Source organism: Anser anser (assembly GCF_964211835.1).
Source record: "Anser anser genome assembly, chromosome: 3".
Lineage (NCBI taxonomy): Eukaryota > Metazoa > Chordata > Aves > Anseriformes > Anatidae > Anser > Anser anser.
Genome location: NC_139722.1, coordinates 8,549,195 through 8,573,346, shown reverse-complemented (window position 1 = coordinate 8,573,346; position 24,152 = coordinate 8,549,195). Strand labels below are relative to the sequence as shown.

Here is a 24,152-nt window from a genome sequence, read left to right as displayed (position 1 = left end):
AAGTTCCAATTTAAGTACACAAGTATCAAAATGCTGATCTAAATTCTATGGCATTGCTGAAAACAGAATGCCAAAGGTATTAATCCCAAAAGACCAGAAAAATTTCCACTGTTACACCTGATATTAAAATAGATACTATTACTACTTTTACTGCTACTAAAAATTACTTAAGACAGAAACAGGGCATAGACTTAACACTGGCGTTTGATTGTTCCGATTGTTTTATGCTTACCACATTTTGGAAGCTAACACTCTTCCAGATAGTGCCTAGGCATTGATCAGGGGCTAACACATAAGAGAGAGTTTCTTAGTAGGCAGTAAGAACAAAACTGCTCCAAGTCTGTCTGCCTTTCCTCTGCAGAGTCTGCCACCTGTCTTCTGTAGGCTTTGCGTCCTCAGATATTTCCACACGACCTCATACGACAAACTAGAACATGCAACACTTATTTTTGTGCTATGAAAACATCACTTTGATGGTTTACAACACAGCCTTTGTAGTATTTCAGGCACTTTCAAGCAGTAGTGGCTCTAATGTTTTGTACTCAGTCAGGTCTCAATGGAAAATATTGTGGTGGACTTGGTGGGGGGGAGCGGGGAGTTGGACAGAGAAAGGGAGGGTCAAGAGAAAAGTAAGGTTAAAAAAAAAAAAGAACAGCATATGCTATTCATTATTTCTCCAGGATAATACTATTAAGATATGACTAGCTGTTATAGAAAACAAAAACTGTACATTATCTTGCAAAGGACCTCGTAGCTTTCTCTGACACACCAGCTTTCACACCTAGACTGAGTTGCTGTGTACCTGTCGCTGCAAGTTTAGGGACAGCCAGCAATATCTACAAAAGCTACATAAATGCACAATAAACCTGCAGCACATTTACTGAACTTGTTTTTGCAGAACAATAAATCTGCTTCAATCAATGTCATCATAAACAGTAGTGCTGAACTACACAGTCACACAAAGAGGTCTTACCTTTCTCAGAATACAGGCTGTCGGGATCTTCTAACATCTTCTAAACATATTTTTCATGCTCAGCTGGGAAATGCCTTCTGAGAACTACTGTGCAGGTACAGTATGTCTCCTATGTGGTATACACCTCCCATTGCGGCTTGTCGTGGATCTGGGCTTAGTGCTACCATGCATACTATCCACACTTAACATAAAAGAAAAGCAAGACAGAAAGATCTTATGAAAGATAAAATTCTTGTAGGGATGGACCCCCACTGCCACACAAGAGGTCTGTCTGAACTCCTCCATGGCTCCGTCAGTTTGAATTTCCTTCTGTGTTGGTAAATAGGTGTCATAATTGCAGCCTGAAGGCTCTGGAGTTTTAACAAAGCAGAAGTTTATATGATGGATTCTTAGGCTGTATACATAACACTGACCAAAATCAGTCCTGGGGCTCTTCTCTTCTTTGAGGAACATTTGCACAGATTGAAAATCTGTTCTATCTGGTCCCATTATGACTCTCCAGTGCCTGTAAAGTATAAATGAAGTGACTTTAACTGAGGAATATGTAAGAGCACCCTCCTCTGGGCATCTATTTCTGTATGTCCTATTAACAGTCTCCCTCCACCAACTCCCACAAGAACTGGAGTCACCCCTGAGTTTGGCCTCCTGTTTCAGAAGGTAAACTACAGCTGCTCTGGGAATATGCCAGTGGCCACCTGGTCAGAAAGTTCAAGTAAACTGGGAAATGATTGATTAAGCCAGTGATGAAAAGAGCATAAGGAAAGGCCAGAAGAGGAGTAATGAGAGATTTTACCTGTGTAGATATAGAGCAGAATGGAGCGTATAAAGTGAAAGGAATAAAGCTGGAGATATATGGAGCCTGATTTATAAAGGTGCCCTGATAGGTTTGTGTGTTCGTGACCCATTATGCTGCTGTAGGCACACCTCACACACAGCCTTAGCAGTGGGTTAAAAGATCCCTCTAAGATGGCTGGGCTGCACCACTCAGGCTGCTGCCCATGCCTGTACTTGTGCATTTTTCATCTGCTGTCTTTTAGTAACATAGAGAAGTCCAGCTAAAACCAGTTTTTATTGAAGATCTCCACAGCTTGAAACTCTTTTTCCTTAAACTCCCTTTTTTATCTATAGCATCCAGAGAGACTTTTTTATAGCAGAAGACATATGCAGAGACGCAGGTTGTGCTACTGTGACTGTCCCGGTTACAACAGCTGACCTCAGCACATCTCCTTCTGTAATATTTCCTCCTTCTGCAAGGCTCCCAGAAGAAGGTAATGCAATCTAATGCAGTCAGCAAAAGCGAGGTATTATGTTTCTGTGACACGTTTTTAAACAAATACAGAAGATGTAAAGCAGAGACCAGATAGCTATCATTGGTTAAAACCTCAGCTGGCTTCATCATCACCATTCATCTGCACTAAAATATGAGAGGGCTGTGTCTTTTTGAGAACCTGCACAACCAGCTAGTGTTTGAAATAACATTTTCCATTTATTGGGAAAGTCCAGGTCTGAGACTTTCTTTTTAAATTATAATGAGAACAAAGCACAAATGAAAATCAGAATCCTAACCTAGAATTCCTCCCTAGATGCTGTAATGTGACACTGTTCAACCTTTGACTAAATTATTTTGGTATATCTTCTGCTGTGAGTTCACAATTTTTCATTCTTCTTGAATATCTGTATTAGATGCTTTTTATTGCTCATAATCTCTTGGTATCTCGGAGTTCATTAGGAGGCTGTTTCTAACATTTATGAGCCATTTTGAAAAACAAATCCACGTCTTCAAAAATATATTTTAAAAGGCCATCTAGTGTTAATATGGCTATTAGGTATAGGGAACAAACAGTTCTGTGGAGACTTATATGTACTAGGACAAACAAAAAGCACATAGAAAACAATAGAATCACCGATTGCAAATTTAGCCTTAGGAAGGTCAGCAGTATAAAAAACAAAACTAGGTTCATTCCAGAAAATGTACCCAGCATTATTGGTTTTGGATCATGTAGCTATAGGGGTTTTTTTCCTATTGATTTTTGTCTCAGCTTTGACTGCAGCCCAGGAGTCAGTTGACTAACCTGCTATGCAAAGCTATAACTGCACTATACATAAGTCCCATTCAGGGTCTTTTTCCTAGACATGAAGAGTGTTGACTACAGATCTTGTTTTCTACTCCCCCATGTTATAGGGCCACTGCTGATTACCACAGAGCTCTGGGCTGGAAGATTGTTGGCTATTTCTCAGGACAAGTTCCAAATTTCAATTTCTTTCATTAACCATCTTCCTTCCATCTGGCTCTAATGCCTATACCCCAATGTGGTCTTTATGGGCTTTGCAGCACCTAGGGCAATACAGCTTTTCTTTTTGGCAGCCAGTAAGAGGCACGGACTCTTTGCCTGCCTTTACTTCTGGATGTCATATTAGTATAAGCTAGTGTAATTGACTGTAGCTGGCATATGTTGCCAATGTTGTTCAGCTGGCACAGTGAAGGGACTTCCTGAAGAAAAGCGAATTTTTCCACAGTGTTTTCAAGTCTGCCCATGTAAACTTATAATTGCCTGGAACCTGTATGTTGGAGCAAGGCTCTGACCAACAGGCTAGCAGATCTCACACTGTTCTAACAGATGTAGATGAGCAGAGACTGCCAAGTGAGTGTATTTGCATCAGTTGTGTTAACTGAAGGCATAATTTTCAGCTGAAATGGCTACTTACAGTTTAGATACCTTTAGGCTTAGGACTGTTTTTCTTCCTTTTAGCGTTTTTTTTTTTTTAAATTCAACACCTCTGTAAACTTTGAGCTAGGTGATGTCTTGGAGTGAAACAGGGCATTATCATAGAAAAGTGCCTTATCCTTTTCAAATGTGCTTTCCCTCTTTTCCCTCTTTAATTCACTGTCTGAAACTAACCAAGACAATCTTCTGCATTCCTGCCGAGCTTCATCTGACGAGGTCAGCAGACTTGTTCTGTGCATTTTTTTCTGCACAACAGGGGTACTCACAATATATTGCAACCCCCCGGTAAGGGTGATAGTACATGGATTCTTAAAAAGAAAAGCATGTGTGCCAATTTGGCTTGAATTCTTTGAACACATTGCTGGATTGTTAATGCAGGGGAAAAGGATGGTCATATAATCTGTCTGCATTTCACAACTGCTCCTGGTGCCACATGACACTACAGAGAGATTTCTTTACTAAGTCAGAAAGCATATTACAAAGGGTAAATGCACTGAATTGGATTAAAAGCTGGCTTGTAAAGAGGAAATGGTTTGTGCTGGAAAGAGCGGACAATTCAGGATGACGAACAGTAATGACAGGGTTGCTGCAGCAAAGCTCAGTATTAATAACACTGACAATGATGCATATTAATAATAATACTTTGCGCTTCTATAGTACTTTGTTTATTCAAAGTGCTTTACAAACATCTAATTAATCATTATCTAATTAAGAATGACTTTGAAGGGGGTTGGGGGGCGTGTATGACAATATTTAAAATGTGCTTTTGTTTGATAATGACACAAAATAGGAGGAGGGCAGCAGCCACAAAGGCACAGAGCATACACATTCAAAATGTTTTGGATAGATGAGGTTTATGGTCTGATAATTGGCTTATGCAGTTCAGCACAGAGAAGTATAAAGTAATGAGAGAAGGGAGGATCAAAACTATCCACAGAGACTATAGCCTAAAATGAAGCACAATACAAACCAAGAATAGACTTGGACGTGATAATGGATAATGCAATAAATCCCTCTCTACAGTGTTTGGCAGAAGCAGAAAAGGCCTTGGGATTTACATAGTATATATAATCAGTGTCTTTTTCTGTTAAATAGGGCAGTAATGAGAGTACATTAACAATAGTGTGCACTTTTGGTCTCCTTAAGCCAAATTCCCTACTAATTTACCTGTCGCACAGCCCTTTTAAAGTCATCAGAATTACAGGGACTGTAATTTGCCCTCATATTGTTAGTGTTGATCTTACTGCCAAAGAAATTCAAAGCCTAACCATGATGTCATTTAGTTATAGATCAAGTCCATAAGCAGAGAAACAGGTCAACATCTGCTGAAGCTGACAGTGACCTGTCCATCTCCTCTCACAGTGAACTGGGATCTGTTTGGAAGAGCTAAAGGAGCTCCAGCAGCTCACATCACTGTTTCTCAAGCAAATGCAGAATTTTCTACCTTCCGTAAGATTATGGTGAGGGGAAAGTGTTAAAAAGGGACATGGTCGTACAGGGAGCCAACACAATATACGACCAAGCATGACAGTTGATTCACAACAATGTAAATTAATGTTCCAAGACACTGCAAACCAAATGATACTGAAGTTTGGAAGATTAGATGGCTGTCTTCACCACTTTCAGCCCCCCACACCACGTTCACTCAAATCCCTCTGAATATTGCAGGAACATTTGGTATTTGGAGGAGACAGCATATCTAATGAGTATCAGCTGAATCAACTCTACTTATTATAGAAAGGACATTGCTGATAATGAAAAGGCATAGCAAAGGCCATGCAAAATGATTAAGGGTCTGAGTGCATAAGTTATGAAGGAAGATTGGCTTATAGTAGAGAAAAAGAGGCTATCTTAGAAGTATATATGACTCTGAAGGGATCAGATAGACACCAGCAAGCTGATTAGAATAGTAATTAATTTTTTTATAATACTGATGTTTATGTTAAACATGTGGAGGTGAAGCAGCTTTTATAAGAAGTGAAAGCAGGAATTCTTGGCAGAGTTGTTGGTGGAAAATAAATCCACGGAAGAAAAATCTATTGAGCACATGGCAAATTTCCTTCAACTTAGAAGAGCAGTGTACTTGGTTTGTTGGAGAAAAAGGATACACTTTCTGAGTGAAAAATGTATGACGTGTCAATTTTCTTGTTTTTGTCTCAAACTATCTCACACTTATGTAAGTTAATTCACACTTCTAGTCATGTATGCAAATGAAGTATTTATACCCTGCAGGAATAGCAATGTCAGCTGGCTCTACCCACAGCTGAAGTATTGTGCAAATATTACTGCTACTAAGGGACACTCATATATCTCAAACTCAGTTTTCCCTCAGCAGGTTACAATTACTCTTAGTTATCTATACTTCTACTGGACATGGGTGAGAATGGGCCCTTAATGTAGCAGCTTAAACAAAATAAATTGTTGTAGGCTCACTGTTGGTTTCACTCCTTACCAGCTGCCTTCTTAATCTCTGATCTCACTCCTATTTCTGTACTTTTTATTTGACCTCAGCAACTAGTTGCTTTTCCAGAGGAATATAGGGACCAGACTACGTTGGTGGTCCATTCCCTCTACTGCTGTAGAGTGAATGTAACCTTTTTGTTTAAAAGGTTAGGCAACATGGCTCCCTCAAAACCCAAACATAGTTAAATTCATTTCTTTATTGAAATATTATTTAGAAAATAAAAATAAAAATAGAGAATCTTACAACACAGCATGATTCTATTCATATACTTGAACTTGTATATTTAATCTTTATGAGCATTCAAAACCAAAAAATCAGAGTCCAAATGTTGTTACAGAGCTAAAATACTTATTCCAAAATCTCTAGCAAGAAGTTAGAGACAAGAAAAAAATATTAATGAAAAGTCAGCAAGTTTGAATTCTTCACATCCCTCTTTCATAGCAAAAGGGTAGATTAAAGGAAAAAATCATGCAAGCTTTTTAGGAAAAAAAAAAAAAGGTAATGTCAGGTAAGTGAATTTGGGGCTGTCATAGAAAACTTGATAATATGGTTTCTAAATGATTCATTTGGTAATGTGCAAAGTGTGAATAGAGTCTCTAACCCAAGTGTGCGTCCACAAATTTGACATGCACCTGGCATCAAAGGACATCCTGACAGAACAACTTAAAGGTTCTCATCTAGAAGAATAAAATAAAATTAAATTAAAAAATACATAGCAATTACCACACTGAGAAATTCAGAAGGAGAAAAAAAAAATACATTAACTTTTCCACTAGACAAGATCTTAGAAAAATATGACAACTCATACAGTCTACCATGCAGGCAGTGTCATTTATCAAACCCAGGTAAAATGATAGTGAAGCCAAGAATTCAAGCTTGCCTTTAACTTTGTGTTATTTTATTAGACCTCATCCATTTTGCATTGTTATTGAACCATATCAAAAGAAAATTTAGCATTAAAATTGCTTTTTGCACAACACAAAGAAAAGGAAGGGTTTGGACTGAACAGGTCATGTGTAGAATCTGATATCACCAAATCTGAACTTCCAAAGAGTATTTTAATGTACTTAATTGTAAAAGTGTCTTTCTTACTATGGCAGCCATACAGTGGCACAGGCATCATATTGTGGCTTCTGTGCTTCAAGGCCAAGTCTTGTCTGAGATTACCGTTTTAGCTTTTTGAAAACACAATGACCTGAAACAAATAAGATTTCATCCCAGAATTAGTCTCTCAAATGCTTTTGCTGGGTTACAATAAAATACAGACCAACTTGACTGTGCCTATGATAGGTGTAATAGGTATAATATGATGTCTGTTTGAGTACATACATACACAGAAATTGTTTTCACTTACCTAAATACTTTTTTTCCTGTTCTTTTCCTCCTTTTTGTCCCTAGTTTCAGTAAAACAAGTTCTAGACAAAAAAATCTTGGTTAAAAAAAAAAAAAAGTGTAGGCCATTAATCTTAAGATTCAGCTAAACCTCAGTGGGTTTTCTTAAATTTCCCAGTGGAATATTTTAGACCTCGTATTTTTAAGACCTCAAATTCTAACCCTGTTCATTTAAGGCAGTCTGAAAAAGAAAGAGATAAATAATTCACTCCTCCATATCCCTTTCCAGCTCTCCCATTTAGCTGATAAAAAAAAAAAAAGCAACTACAACAAAAAAAATACAACTCAGGAAGGAGGATATAGGCAGTGCTGGAAAGAAAATCCAGCGGTATTTTAAAAAGCACTACAGAAAGGAAAACACAGTGGTGGCCCTAATAGCCAGAAGACAGGAGAGTAAGAATGTCCTTCCAGCAAGAGAGGCTGAGGATAAACCTGAAGACTAGATAAACTTATTCAGGCTAAAACAATGAAAAAAAATGCCTAAGGTCTAAAAAGACAGAAAAAGAACTGAAAGAAATAGGATGGTAAGGAATAAGGTAGCTGTAGTCTACTGGTTTGGGGAGAGACTTCCTATCATGTCAACAGCAATACAAGTTTGCTGCATCATTACTGCAACAAGAGATGCATACACAGAAAACAATATTCGGTTGCCTGACCACTATTTACTGCATGATAAAGAAAGTCAGATTACAAGCTTTGTCATTATTTTTGAATTGTGAGAAGAGCTAACAGTGCATGATCTATTAAGAGTGACATCACTCATATATAGAGCAAGAGGCTGCTACTAGTTCTAAGTTGCTTTAAATAAAACCATAAAACACAGTTTTCTGTCTCTGTTCATTTATATACTAACAAGTGGTCTCTTTATTTGTCTTTCATCATTTTCTGTATATATTTCTTCTTTTAAAATTGAGTAAAAACACTGATTTAAAAACCTAACCTTGTACTGAAACCTTGAAGTCCAGAATACAGTTCTTGAAGAAACTCTGGATTTATGTATTTAAGCATGTCATATTCTAAGGGGATTTTAATTTACTTTCATCATATGATCCATTTTCATTCTTCACATATATACAGCATAAGTACTAGCTGCTAGAAGGTAAAGAATGAGGGCAAAAGGAGAGAGAATTTGGCTTGAGGGAGAAAAAAATCCAGTTTATATCTGAAATGAAAAGGAGTCAAACTGACAGATTCTGAGGTTGTCATGGAGGCCAGAAGCTTCAGAGAAGAATGCTTTCACATTAGCAGTGGCCAGAACTTGCAAAACAAGCTACCATTTACCTTTTGGATTTTCTAGAAACAGCATTTGTTTTCATAATGTATTTCGAAATAGGTAATTGAACTGAAATTAAGAAGCTCTTTCAGAAGTTTGACTCCACTGTTTTGCATGGCTGTGTTAGTGTCCCTCTGGCTTTCTGCTGAAACCAAACAACTTAGTTCCTTTGTTTATAAAATGTTACATGTGCCAAAAGATGCACTGTTTTGTTTTAATGTGACAAGTAGCAAACGACAGTGCTCTGGGGAATTCCGAAGAATGGAAAACAAACACAAAATGCTAATGTGTTTCTCCCTTGCCTTTCCAGATTAGAGGATCCTCCACAGATAGTTTGACTGCTATTGCACTGTAGAAAATTTTGATAGACTTACAGACTCACAGAATCATTTGAGTTGGAAAGGATATCTGGAGATCTTCTCATCCACCTTTCAGCAAAAATCAGGGTCAAAATAGAGTAGGTAGAAAGAGCCCATTGGTCATCTGGGTACTGAATATCTCCAATTTTGATTTTATAAATCAAAATATCTGTGGTTGTAAATTCTAAACTTTGATCCCCACCATCCCCCTTCACTTTTTCTTCTCCAAGTTAAGCAAACCAACTTAATCAGCCTCATAGAAAAATGGGGCCATGTGAACCTAATGAGGTTCAACAAGTCTAAGTGGAAGGTGCTGCACCTGAGTCAGGGCAATCCAAGACATGAGGACAGACTGAGAGGAGAATTCATTGAGAGCAGCCCTGAAGAGAAGGACTTGGGAGTTCTTGAAGGATGAAAAGCTCAATATGAGCCAACGGTGCACGCTCACAGCCCAGAAGGCCAACTGCATCCTGAGCTGCATTAAAAGAGGAGTGGCCAGCAGGCCAAGGGAGGTGATTGCCCCCCTCTACTCTGCTGTTTAAGACCCCACCTGGAGCACTGCACAAGAAAGATGTTGATCTGTTAGAGTTCCAGAGGAGGGCTACGAAGTTGATCGGAGGGCTGGAGCACCTCTCCTATGAAGAAAGGTTGCGGGAGCTGGGGCTGTTCAGCCTAGAGAAGAGAAGGCTCAAGGGAAACCTCATTGCAGCTTTTCAATACCTAAAGGAGGATTATTAAAAAAAAAAAAAAAAAAAAAAAAAGGTGGAGAACAAATTTTTGCTTGGGCAGACAATGACAGGACAGGGAGGAATGGCTTTAAACTAAAAGAGAGGAGATTTAGATTAGATTAGATTAGATTAGATTTAGATTACTTTAGATTAAATGTTAAGAGGAAATTCTTCACTCAGAGGGTGGTGAGGCACTGGCACAAGTTGCCCACAGAAGCTGTGGATGCCCCATCCCTGGAGGTGTTCAAAACCAGGTTATTTGGGGCTTTGGGCAACCTGATCTAGTGGGTGGTATCCCTGCCCATGGTAGGGAGTTGGCACTAGATGATTTTTAAGTTCCCTTCCAATCTAAGCTGTTCTATGATTCTATGATTTCACCTGTCATATTCCATTACTTGCTACCATCTTAATGGACCTTCACTGAATACTTTGTACTTTGTTCATATCACTTGTATTGAGGGCCTAAAATTTATCACAATCTTCTTTTTCTTGGTTCATGTGGCAAGATGACAGAAGGGAAGTAAATATTTTGCAGATAATGACATTATGCCTCTAATGGGCACCCTGAATTTCATCTCAGGAATAGGTCTTTGGAGATGTATATATCCTGATATAAGAACAAGCCAAAGCTCTCATTATTGAGGTGAGAGAGAACAGCCCTCCATCATTAGTTTTAGCTGCTGACATCAAAGACCTGTAGTGGTGAAAACTTTTGTAAATTTTTAGTCAGAAGAGTAGAACAGCTGAGTGATTTAAGTTTTACTACCTAAATTGAGTAAAGCAATAAGATGGACCATTTAGTTAGCTGATCATAGGTGGCATCAACAGAAAAAAATAATCCATACCTAAAATAATCCATACCTAGAGATATGCAGTTTTACAGGTCAGTGTGGGAGGTACAGAACTGTACTGCATTGTTAAGTGACCTATAGACATCTCTTGTTTTTAATAGACAGTCCTACAGTAACATAGAATTACATCAGTATACACAAGCCTAAATAGAGTAAATTAATATATATATATATAATGTGAGAGCTTTCTGCATCAAAATTCATCGTCTTGATGAAACTTCACAGAAGATGAAGTTTTGTCTCAATTGAATGTCAAATGATTAAAAGTCCTTTCCTGTGATATTTTATTTTGTTCCATTATTTCTCATCACTAGAATGTGTAAAGTCAGTGTCCCACCCCTGCATAAGCATAAATCTTAAAAAAAAATAAAATAAATAAAAATAAATAAATTGTTTTATCTTGGTGGTCTAGATTCTATGGTCTCTACACTGTGTTCATTTTAACCCTACTGACCACAGTTTCCAACCATGAACAGCTAAATGTACTCTCAGTGCTTCCACACATTGGCTTCACCCCAGCATTATATTCCAGTGGCTTGCTATGTGCGTGCATGTGGGGACAAAGGGGAGGGAAGGGAGTGAAAACTAGACAGCTTTAGCATGCCACTAGAGCATCCAAGCCTGAAGTCACAGTGTTTAACACTTGGAATGGGATGGTCAAGCAAAATGCTATCACTTTCATCTGGAATCTGGGAATAAAGCCAACTCAGATAAAATGGGGACAAAAACTGACTAATCTGACAGCTGTGGCAAAGCACAGTGATAGGAAATGTCAAGCAGGCCAAGAATTTAAAAACAGTACTGCAAATGAAACATGCTTGCACCATACACTGGTGGTACATACAAACAACTAGACAGAGATACAGACAAAGACAATTCAGGGATTGCACCTACAACATGATCCTCACAATCTGTTGAGAATGTCACTTCCTGTTACGTTTTTTACTTTTTTTTTTTTCAGATAGGAACATTTGAAATGAGTGGTCTCTCTCCTCAATAAGGACAAAAATATAAATAAAATAAATTAAAAAAAATAAAAGGACTTGCTTGAAAACCTAAAGGGAATCTTCCAGATTTCTTAACTGTTCTCCTGCTTCTGCTGTGCAAGACAGAGATGAATGGTTCAGGCAATTTTGCAGAAAAGACACTGTACTTGAAAGTTCTCCAGCAGGATTCTCCATAAATTTATTGTTTTATGACATAGAGGCTTTTTTATACAGTGAAACAACTTCAAGACTGATGCAACATAAAAAAAAAGTCTTGCTGTATCATCTCTCAGTGTTATGAGATAATGGCACTGTCAACACCAGCCCCAGTGGAAGAGACAGCTTTGTGACAGTGTGAGGCAGTGAAACAGGCCATGTCCTCCTAAGGCTGGAAATTTAGGGAAGAGAGCCTGGGACTCAGGTGCCTTGATGACAAATGGAATGAACAAATTTGAGAGAATAAATGAAATATATGTCAGCTGCAGAGTTCAGCCTATGGTAATTCTAGTATTTTGCTTAACACAGCAGTCTGAGGGCTCATAATAACGCAAGGACTTCAACTGGAATAAACTGTGTGCAGATTTTAGTTTCTAACTGTGAAATCCCAAAAGAGAGTCAAATAGGCTTTAAATTATTACTTGGTAAGGTACATGATATGGGTGTCCTTGCTTTACCTGTAATAGCTTTTAGATATGCTTGCACTACACTGCACTTAATATATCAGCTTATTCTTTGATTTATAACCTTGTTTTATACAGAAAGAATGCAAGAAACATAAAGCTGAAAGAATGGGATGAACCTATGTTTTGAATTTTCCCACATTTCTTTTTCATTAAGGGAGTCATAATGTTTTTCCTTTTCAATACTGATTCAGCAAGTACCTCCTTGAGACCAAAACATATCAGATAAGGTAACTTGGAGATTCCTTTAACTGAGATGAAGTTTGCAGGCATGATCACACCTACTGCAAGGAAATAAGTTCATTTCCAACAATTTTCAGCCTATTTACTAATTTGTTCTATTACCTCATGTAGGAGCATACGTGTCTTGCTATAGGGAATTATTCCATCTTTTCACAGTTTGCATTGTTACATAGACTTTCCTACTACACAACCTATTTTATTTTCCCATGATTTTGCATTTTGTATATTCCCCCAAAAGACTCACAGCTGTGTTTCTCTTCAAATCTCTTTTTGTAATATATCATATTTCTATTCTTTCAGAATTTCTTTGTAGCTTGTTCTGCATCCTCCATGACATTGACAGTATCACCTCTGACTGGTGTATCATTCTAAAGCTTGTAGATCACCATGCTAACCAATATCAGCTTTAACATTTGTCTCTGGAGCATCCCAATACCTTCCACTTTCTGACTGAATATATGATTCCTTTTATAGTTATCTTGTTTAGAGGGCTTTCTGCCACTTTTCAGCTTATATGGTGATTTCTCAAAGAAATCAGTTTCATTTAACTTTCCTCTGTTTTGCTATTGCTATTACTTATTTTGAAATATATTAGTAACAAAAAAAAGGAGGGGGGCAGGAGGGGAACCTGATCCTGCTTTAACAATACTACATCTTCATCAATTTCGTGCAAAAAAATATATCAAAATATATATATATTTAAAAAAGAAAAATGGAAACTGAATTCAGAATTAAATGTGCAAGTATTAGGAAGCTCAAAGTCAGCCAGCAGTGAGTCTGGCTGGAACCAGCATTGTTTGACATGGGATCAGTCCCTGGTCTCTTTTCACAAAGACCACCCCTGCAGCCCCCTCAAATACCTGAACCCTTCCACACAAAACCAATACAGGTCTCATTCCAGTGTTGATATTATTTTAAGTTCCAGTAAAACATCAACTATTTGGGAAACAGGAGGACTTCAACAGAATGATCCTAGATACTCCAGAACTTCAAAAAGCAATGTTCCTAATAAGGACCGTAGAGAAACTCCAAATCTATGTTCTTCAAATATTATTATTTTTTGGTGCCTTTTTCTGTACACATATTTTTCCCTGGAAAACCATAATGAACTCAATGATGACATCTGCTTTCATTTGTTTATTTGCAGCATACAGTGTTGTGCACCATTAAAAGGCTGTGGCTCTTCAGTGGAGAGAAGGCTCTAGTGAGGAAGGACAAGAAACTCTCCCAAGAGAAAATTCCAGGGAGTAGAACAGGGCCAGCAAAAGTAACTGAGGCCACTAAGATGAAAGACTTTTTTCATGCTTTGCTGCACTGGGTTTATGTGGCAAGGTTTTGGTATTGGGGGGGATACAGGGGTGGCCTCTGTGAGAAGAAGGTAGGGACTGCCTCATGCCAGTGGCAGACCCACCACTGCACAACAAAACAGACCCACTGCAGAACAGAGCTAAGCCCATCACTGAAATCTGTAACACCTCTGTGAAGTTGTATTTAAGAAAGAGCATCAAATGCTGGAGGGCAAGAAATTCCCAATGCTGTGCAAGTACCATTCAGCTATAGCCAAAATATCGGTGTGTTAACAACACTGTTTCAGCCATGGAAACGAAGCACAGCACCATGCCAGCCAGACCCGTCACTATATGCACCCCTTACTCCACATCCTTTTCATCCTGCTCAGATCCCACATTGTCTGCTGCATCTAAGTATCCTCTGACCATCCCATTCATACATCATTTTATTTCTATATCCTGCTCAAATATTTCCACTTAATTACCTGTCCCCCCACTGCAGCGAGTGTCACCTCACTGAAAGGACTGAGCATAACCTGTGGTGATAACAAGACGGGAGGAGACATGTCTGCAGATGAGTAAAGTTGAGACTGGGAAAAGGGAAGGAAAAGTGTTATCCCTATGTGTGTAACTTCCACTAAATGACTCTGCTTTGCCCACAGCTGTGATTAGCAAGTAATCTCCCCCTCTTTATTTCAACCCCTTTGTACTCTCTTTCTTTCTCTTTTCTCCTCAGTCCCACTGGGGGATGGGAAACAAACATGCAGCTGAGTGGGTGCTTGGGTGCAAGTTGATGTTGACACACATCTGTAAAATGTAGGGGGAGGTAGAAAAGCTTAACACTTTCTTAGTCTTTAGCTATGCTTGTTCTTGGCAGATCTATCTTAGCTTCTGAGGTCTTATCACCATTAAACAATCTGAACCATTCCTGGCTTCATCTGCACATCCTGACACAGCCAAAGTATACTCAATAAAAGATAATCTGTTCTGATGAGGATAGTTTGATCAGATTCTATAAAGTTTAAGGAGGGTTAATGTTTTAATTCACCATTTCTATTTATTCTTTTAAATACTTGAATTCACCCCATTGTTACATGTTCTATTTGGTTTTCTCACTTAGAGGTAGTACCTTTTGACAGACTCTTGTTCTACAGCTGAGGTTTTTTTACTTGTTGACTCCTATTGCCCATACATGGACATTAAAGATCATTCAAGAAGTTCTAGGGTCTTTCCTCCAGCTGCCAAGCCATTAGGGTTCCTATAGGTTCCTATAATCTACATAATGTTCTGCAGATACTTCAGACAATAGCTAAGATGTAAATGGCACTGCGTACCCATAGTTGGGGACAAAGTTAAGTTTTGAGTGTTCTTTTTAGGATAGCTCTTTAAATGATGTGAGTTCACTGTTGAAAGTAGAATACAGTAGTTTGATGTCAGTGCCAGGGAAGCTCATGGAGCAGATTATCTTGAGTATCATCACGCGGCACTTACAGGGCAATCAGGTGATCAGGCCCAGTCAGCGTGGGTTTATGAAGGGCAGGTCCTGCTTGACGAACCTGATCTCCTTCTATGACCAAGTGACGTGCTTAGTGGATGTCGGAAAGGCTGTGGATGTGGTCTACCTTGACTTCAGTAAGGCTTTTGACAACGTTTCCCACAACATTCTCCTCAAAAAACTGGCTGCTCGTGGCTTGGACTGGCGTATGCTTCGTTGGGTTAAAAACTGGCTGGATAGCCGGGCCCAAAGAGTTGTGGTGAATGGGGTCAAATCCAGTTGGAGGCCGGTCACTAGTGGAGTCCCCCAGGGCTCCGTACTGGGGCCAGTCCTCTTCAATATCTTTATCGATGATCTGGGTGAGGGAATTGAGTGCACCCTCAGTAAGTTTGCAGACGACACCAAGTTAGGTGCGTATGTCGATCTGCTCGAGGGTAGGAAGGCTCTGCAGGAGGATCTGGATAGGCTGGACCAATGGTCTGAGGTCAACTGTACGAAGTTCAACAAGGCCAAGTGCCGGGTCCTGCATCTGGTGCGTAACAACCCCAAGCAGCGCTGCAGGCTGGGAAATGAGTGGTTGGAAAGCTGCCTGGCAGAGAAGGACCGGCTGAATATGAGCCAGCAGTGTGCTCAGGTGGCCAAGAAGGCTAACAGCATCCTGGCCTGTATAAGAAGCAGTGTGGCCAGCAGGTCTAGGGAAGTGATTGTCCCCCTGTACTCAGCCCTGGTGAGGCCGCAGCTCGAGTACTGTGTTTAGTTTTGGGCCCCTCACTACAAGAAGGACATGGAGGTGCTCGAGAGAGTCCAGAGAAGGGCAACGAGGCTGGTGAGGAGTCTGGAGAAAAAGTCTTATGAGGAGCGGCTGAGGGAGCTGGGGTTGTTCAGCCTGGAGAAGAGGAGGCTCAGGGGTGACCTCATTGCTCTCTACAGGTACCTTAAAGGAGGCTGTAGCGAGGTAGGGGTTGGTCTATTCTCCCACGTGCATGGTGACAGGACGAGGAGGGGGAATGGGCTAAAGTTGCGCCAGGGGAGGTTTAGGTTGGATGTTTGGAAGAACTTCTTTACTGAAAGGGTTGTTAGGCATTGGAATGGACTGCCCAGGGAAGTGGTTGAGTCACCATCCCTGGAGGTCTTTAAGAGACGTTTAGATGTTGAGCTTAGTGATATGGTTTAGTGGAGGACTTGTTAGTGTTAGGTCAGAGGTTGGACTGGGTGATCTTGGAGGTCTCTTCCAACCTAGACAGTTCTGTGATTCTGTGATTCTGTGACAACATTGGAAGCAATATAAATTGTGAGAAGGCAATATTGCTCCCAGACTCCATTCTCTGGTCTCCTCAGTAGAAGAGAAAGCTGGCGATACTGGAGAAAGTCCAGGAAAGGGCCATGAATATGATTAAGGGACTGAAGCATCTCTCCTATGAGGAGAGACAGAAAGCTGGGACTGTTCAGCACAGAGAAGAGAAGGCTCGGGGGGAATCTTATCAATAAATCTCTGTAGGGAGGGTGCAAAGAGGACAAAGCCAAGCTCTATTCAGTGGTGACCAGTGACAGGACATAATGCAGTGGGCATAAACTGGAACATAAGAAGTTCTGTCTGAATATCAGGAAACACTTTTGTGCTGTGCTGGTAAATGAGTACTGGCAAAGATTGCTCAGAGAAGTTGTGGAGTCTCCCTACTTATAGGTATTTAAAAGCCATCTGGATGTTGTCTTCAGCAACCTGCTGTAGGTGGCCCTGCTTAAGCAAGGAGGTTGGAATAGATGACCTCCAGAGGTCTTCCAACTTCAGCCATTCTGTGATTCTGCATGTCTTGCTATGTATAATTGTGTAAAAATCTGTGTTTTACAGTCTTCATCTACTAGCTAAAAAACTAGATGCAATTTGTGCAATCCAAGTTAGATATTGGGTCTACAGAAGTCTACATTTGAACCAGTGAGCGTTTGCTCTCTTTACTGTCAAAGAAAGGATCTCTTTTAAGATCATTATCTTAAAAGAGTACTTTTAGTCTTCCTGAAAGATATTTCTCAAATGAATCACATGAACTACACTTTAAATGATCCTAATAGTCACTACTGAAAACAATTGCATTGTCAAAAGATTAACTATAAAGGAAGTCTAGGGTGAAAATTCACTGTCAATGTTTAAAGTGAGATGAATGTCACTGCCAAATATTAGCTAACCATCATAAGGATTTATCTAGATCCTATAGCTGATTTATTCTAACAGGAAGAGCAACTCTCAGCAACGACAATTTGTTGATCACTTATTTGCTCTGTAACTTTGAAAATGAGATTCAAAATGAGAAAAAACATATCTTGTCTAGCAGTACTTTATGATCTAATTTAAAGTGTTCAGGGAATGAATATGATAAATATAAAGAAGCCAATGGCCAACTTGAGTTCCCAAGATAAGATTGAAATACAGAAATCTAAGTCCTTGATATTAAGCTCTGAAAGATGCCAAGCATATTTCCAACAGAAAACACCAAGGGATAAGAAGTTTCTCAAGATTTTATATTAAAGTTTCAAGAGATGTCATTTCACTAGCACTGGAACATTTTTCATTGACAAGGTGGTGAGAAAAACATTGTCTACTCTTTTGTGACTCTGTACTGCATATGAACATATTACATTGGCCATTAGGAACAGTAAACCTATATGCTAAGATTTTGCTCAAACCTACCCTAAGAAACTTCAAAAATCTACCAAAACCCCTTATTCCGACCATGGGGGGGGGGGGGGGGGGGGGGGGGGGGGGAGGAGGGGGAATATTTAGGATTATTTAGCATTAGTTAATCAGAAAGGAACAGGCCCTTTCTTGATAGAATGTTAGAATGTTTCAGCATAAAACATTTGAGCATTATGGCAAATTATGGCAATAAGGGATACTTTGTCCATAAAATATTTTAAAAATAAAATCTGCATATTCTGTTTGTCAGCAGGCTGATCAGACTAAAAATTAATTAAAGAAATAGACAAATGTTATATCCAGTAATATTAGTTCCTAATGCAGAAAGCATTTCCTTCTGTACCTATGAGGTAAATTGTGGAAAACACAGTTCGATTCCATGAGGAAACTTTCCATTGCTCATTCCACCCGTAGGACAATTTCAGCTTCTCTGCTTTAGTCATTGGCACCGTAATGTTTTTATTAAATAATTTACTGCTTATAGATATTCCATCAGACTTCCGCAAACTGAACATCATTCTCTCTCATTTTAGTTTTTTCTGTATGTCTACTTTTGGGTGCAATGCTCTATGAAAACAGTGCCCCAGAATTATTTACCTAACAATATGTAAGTCTGGGTAAGCATTTGGGAATGAGGAATGTGCTTTACGTTCAAGAACTTCGCTAATCACTGAAGTGACATGTGCCAATGAATTTCATTCCTTGGATTGCTTAATATAAAAATATTTAATAGAGTTATACAGTATTTGGACTGCAACCGGTTATCTATCAGATGGATTGCTGACTTAAAATTTATAACCTGTTTCTTCCCACAATGTGATTCATTTAATCATAAACCTAGTATAATTTTCTGATTCTGGACCTAATTCAGAAAAATACGTAAGAACAGATTTAAGTGTTCAAATGTTTCCACAGACTCCAAGTAAAACATACATTTAAGTGGTCTGCTGTCACAGAGCCTAAGTAAATCTTGATTCCTGATCTAAAATTTACTTTTCATAAACATCTGTGAGCTTCAACACATACAATTGTTAAAAATTTAAAGTTCAGCTACAAAAGTTACCAACAAAAGGAAAATCTTTTTGAAATTCACCAGTATGTTTGCTAATCATTTTTTCAGTATTTGCCCACGTCTGTTCAAATGTCTGGGTTGTGGCTTTTCATCTATTTCAGGAATATTTTAAGCAAGCTATGCAAAAATTTCCCTTTGTGCTAGTTTGGCATATTGCAGGAAGGTTGAAGATTTTCCTTTTTTTTCCTTTTTTTTTTTTTTTTTTAATGCCTTCATGTAAACTGTAGAAAGCTTAAATCACTTAAACTTCCTTCTAGGAGTCTCTGTTTTTCAAAGAGTTCATTCTAATGTAGCGTATATTTCGGCATGTTGTGAGCAAAGATGCCTTTATTCATATAAATGCCACTACTTTACTAAACCTGGGAAATTTTTAGCTGTTTATACTTCTTTTAACATGAGTAGCTAGAGGCTTTCCATCCCAGTGTTACTTAATGAGCTGTTCTGTGTCTTTGGCTCACTAGAATACAAGCACCTTCAACATTAATTGGGGGAGAAATGGCATACATATAGAAGCTTACATGACAATCACAAAGCTTAATGATTTGTTTTGAAAATAGCTATTCAGTCCTGGCTTCAGATTAAAATACCAGCGTTAAATGATTTTGGTCTTCAAAGGTAGTATAATTTAATCTCAATATTCTAACAACATATAATGAAACCACTGTAAAGACTCCAGTGTTTGGCCTGCCTTTACATTTCCAGGACTATATCTGAGGATAGATAAAGTGACATCCTACGTGAAAGAGAAATGAAATCCACCAGTAAATCAAATTAGCAGATGCAAAACATTTTTTATTGAACAGGAGGAGTCTTCCCCTTGAAAATGTGCAAATCAGCATAAATGACATGTAATTCTCTTTCGTGTTTGTTTAGAGCTAATAAACAAACAGCACAAAGTATTTCTAGCTACTACACAAATAGGTTAATACCAGTACTGCCCATTCTTAACAATTAACACAAGATGTTAACAATTAACATGAGATGTTAATTGTGATTATTTAACTCTACTGTTTTTTTCTCTTGATTTACAATGCAGTTTTAAAATCCAAGCTAGTTAATAAAATAAGCCAAGATAGAGTCCTCTAGACCTATCACAGGGGTTGTCAGATACACAGAAACCAATGAGCCTTTAGAAATGTCTATCTTAGCTTGTTCTAGTTCTGATATGCAAATGAGCAAATAAGAGGGACTTACTTTCCCTAAACTATTCATTGTTTTATACACTTCTATCATCTTCCTCACTGCTTTTTTTTTCTCCAGACATGACAATCTCCATCCTTTTAATTCTTCCTCATATAGGAGTATATCCTACTCTCTAACCAATTTGTCTTTGGCCTCCACTGATTTCTGCTGCTGTTGTTTTCATTTTCACTGATAGGACCAGTAAAAGACACTAGGCAAGATGAGAACAAACATGATTTATAAAACATTGCAACATTATCTTCAGCATTGTTTTATATCCCAGTCCTTACCATAACACAATATGTGGTATTTTGCTTTGTCTACTCCTGCTCTCAACAGAATATCTCCAGGTGCTGCCTGCAGGGCAGCAGGAGTTTCCTAGCATAGCTTTCCCCTCCTGCTCTCACTGCAGTAGTTTTAGTCAATTACTGCTCCCACATCTCCATTTGCTATTTGTCTTCATCAATGAACAGTGAGAGAGGAAGTATCAGGAAGGAGAAAAAAATCAGCAGCAGCCTCCACCTATAGCTGTCCCACCACCTCTTGCCTCCTCTGCTTCATGCTTGGCCAGCCTGGCCACCTCATCCTGGGTTTGTCCCACATCTCAATGCAGTCACCCAGCTCCAGTGATCAGGGAGCAGCAAGGCAGCAATGATTTGTTTTGTTGGGAGAGCAGGGAGGCAAAAAGCATCAGGCTTTGAAAGAGGAAGTTGGAGGGAAGTCGAAGGAGAAAGCATAGTTTTTTTTATTTTTTTTTACTTTTTTTTTATTCTTCTGATGTGATGGAAATGTGGTATTAGGAGAAATCACAGTTACAGGAAAAATTGTTCCAGGACAAGCTATGAATCACAGAGCTACATAAATGGCAGGAGAGCTTATTTTCTGGGGGGAGCTAGAGTTTATTTTTAACTCATAATTACTTCAAATTATTCTTTTTTTTTCTATTGCAGTTGCAATTTAATTTGCCTTTTTAATACCTAAACAAACACTTCTGAACATTGAATACTTCATAACCATTCATTCCTCTCCAGTGAAATATTATTATCACTTTCAAGTGTTACCATCTTGCACAGTTCATCCCTTCTCTAGCTCATTAATAACTGATACATCAAACTATGCAGAACATGGTGTTTTTCATCAGGTACTTCTGTATCGAATGTTAGGGATTAAGTTTACCCCATCAAATATTTTTGCTGTCTAAAAGTAAAATATGTAGTCAAAACTAGTCAACAAGGCTTCTCTGAGAGAGGGTTACCATGAAGCACTTCCATAAGGTGAGTCATCTCATCTAGGATAAAATAATTCACCCCTGGTTTTCTGCCTCTTTACCAGTTTCTGGTACATAAGCGCAATTCTTCTATCATGTAACAGGGCTACTTAATTTCCTTGAAAGCCTCTTTCAAGGGGTTTCATAAAAGGTTTGTTGGAAGTCCAAATTAGTTATAATAACTGCTTTCTTGTACTTACAATTCTATTCAAATATTCAGAAGTTAGAGGTGTGTGATTTTCTTTTATGGCAGCCATATTTTTTCAGCTTTACCTTTCGGTACTTTCAAAGTGTTCCGTAAACAAAATAAATCTTCATTTATAATTTGAATATTTTTTCATACTGAAGAAGATCTGAAATCTACAATTTCTAACACTTTTTTAAAAGGCAATTATACTTTCTGCCATCAAACTCCTCAGGTGTGGTTGATTAACTTAATGAGGGATTACATTTATTTTGACAGTAGCTTCTTTAAATTCCTTCAGCACATCATCCAGTCCTGATAACTTGTCACCATCCAGCACCTTTCCAGAACTTTAACCACTGCTACTTCCTCCTAGTATTGACTCTTAAAGTTATTTTAGGGTACATATTTTTTCCATCATCCTTAGTGAGAAAGACAGTTTGAAAGAAATAATTAAATTTCTTGACACTGTTACCATACTCAAACACTTAATTTATGCTAGTGGATATTGCGGGGTTGTGGAGGAGGAAAGAAAACAGAATTCCAGATTCATTCCTCTTAAGAATCTGAAGATATTCTGGAACTGCAAAAACAAGTTTCTGGCACTAAAAAAAAAAGAGGGGGGGGAAGACACTGGAATTCAGCAAAGACCAACTTCCTCCACACAGATCTTGGCCAAGGGATCTAAATGGTACTCAGAGGTACAAAACTATAACAATTACTATTATTATTATTATTATTTCAGTTTAAAGTATCTAAAATAACGTGGTGTGTGCAGCTGCTCAGAGGAGTGCTTGCATGCCCCTGTTGTGCAGCCCAGAAATGTTTTGGGGTGCTTGCATTTGCAAATAATGTGCAGAGAGAAGTAAAAGGCTCAGTATGGAACCGAGACTGGACACCCAAATCATTGCAATAGGCTGTTATTATGAAGTATATTAGGATCTGGCAAAATAGAGAAGACTAAGATTATACTCAGTCTGCTAATTTCCAGTTGAGATAAAGAAGTACAAAGAACCAAAATGCCGACTGCATTTTTTTGTTTCTAGCAGATATAGAAGTAGCATATGTGTTTTGTTTTGTTTTTTTCATGTCATTACCACAAGTTATCAATTAAACTAGAGACCATGTAAGGAGAACCTCCCATGTTTTCATATATTGTCATTTTTCTCAGTATATATCTAGTTCACATTTTGACTATTCCCATGTCATTTTTCATTATATTTTTCTCACTCACTTTACTGAGTGACATTTTGGATTTCAGAAGGGGGAGGAGCTCTGCTATGAAATAGGAATTAGAAGCTCAATATGATGTTTCCAGTTCAAGATTTGTGAGTCACAAAACCATGTATGCATTTGGTATTTTCATGGATAATAGCAAAACACTGCAAAACAAACTTCCTCACATTTTTCAAACACCTGCTGAATTAGCCTCATTGATTTAGAGATGAATGTCCAAAAGAAACATCTCTCATTTTAAGAAAGAGTTAAACTGTCAGGCTAAAACACAATCTCTCTACAGTCAAACTAAATTAAAAGATACTATAGCAATCCTAGGATGTTAAGTAGATTTGAAGAGAAAATAAAATAAGTTAAGTTTTATAAAGCTTCACTAGCTCTCAGGGTTTTCTACTTTCTCCTTCTTCTTTTTTAATCCTTAATATAAAGGAGATCCTCTAACTATAGAAAGAGATTTTTCACAGATGAAAGGAGGTCATAATTTCTGACACTTCGTCCCCATTCCTTCCTCTTACTCCTAGCATAAAATTTCCAGACAAGTTTTGTAATGACCTACCAGGTGCTGGTTGTGCAGCTCCAGGTAGTGTCAAACTCAGACTCACAATGTACTGATAGCTTTCTACCAAGAATTATAACAGCACTTGAGTGACTTGCTGTGATTTGCAGTCTGCCATTGCTCTATGTGTTTTTATAATAATGCTTCATAAATACATTGCTGCCTCAGCATCTGATAACTGAACCATTCCCCATAGGTGCATTATGGAAAATATTTCATGTTTAAATTATAGTGAAGTATTGTCCCTTCTTATCTCCCAGATACATTATTCCCACAAATACTGTAAATGCTGTAGCAAAAGGTTTATCTGTTCTAATTAGCATGTATGGTGGAATGAAAACCTGTATAACTGCATTTTGTTCCTCCTGAGCATTTAACTCACCATGTGTCCACTGGAAAAAAAAAAAATAAATAAAACAATCTTTAGCCTGGAAAATATCAAAAATGGGTTCACATTATTAAAGACTAAAAGTAGGGGTGGGAAGAGCTGATTAGCAAAGGTGATGT

The 24,152-nt window shown here is 38.4% G+C and overlaps 1 long non-coding RNA gene across 1 annotated transcript; it reads right to left on the bottom strand.

Annotated features, from left to right (window-relative positions):
* Window positions 1-1,244: 1,244 nt before the first annotated feature.
* LOC310897490 lies at window positions 1,245-9,402 on the bottom strand. Its single transcript, XR_014582343.1, has 3 exons — window positions 9,257-9,402; window positions 7,256-7,358; window positions 1,245-1,478 (listed from the first exon to the last, which is right to left on the bottom strand). It is a non-coding gene; the product is annotated as an uncharacterized lncRNA (long non-coding RNA).
* Between the last annotated feature and the right edge of the window lie 14,750 nt (window positions 9,403-24,152).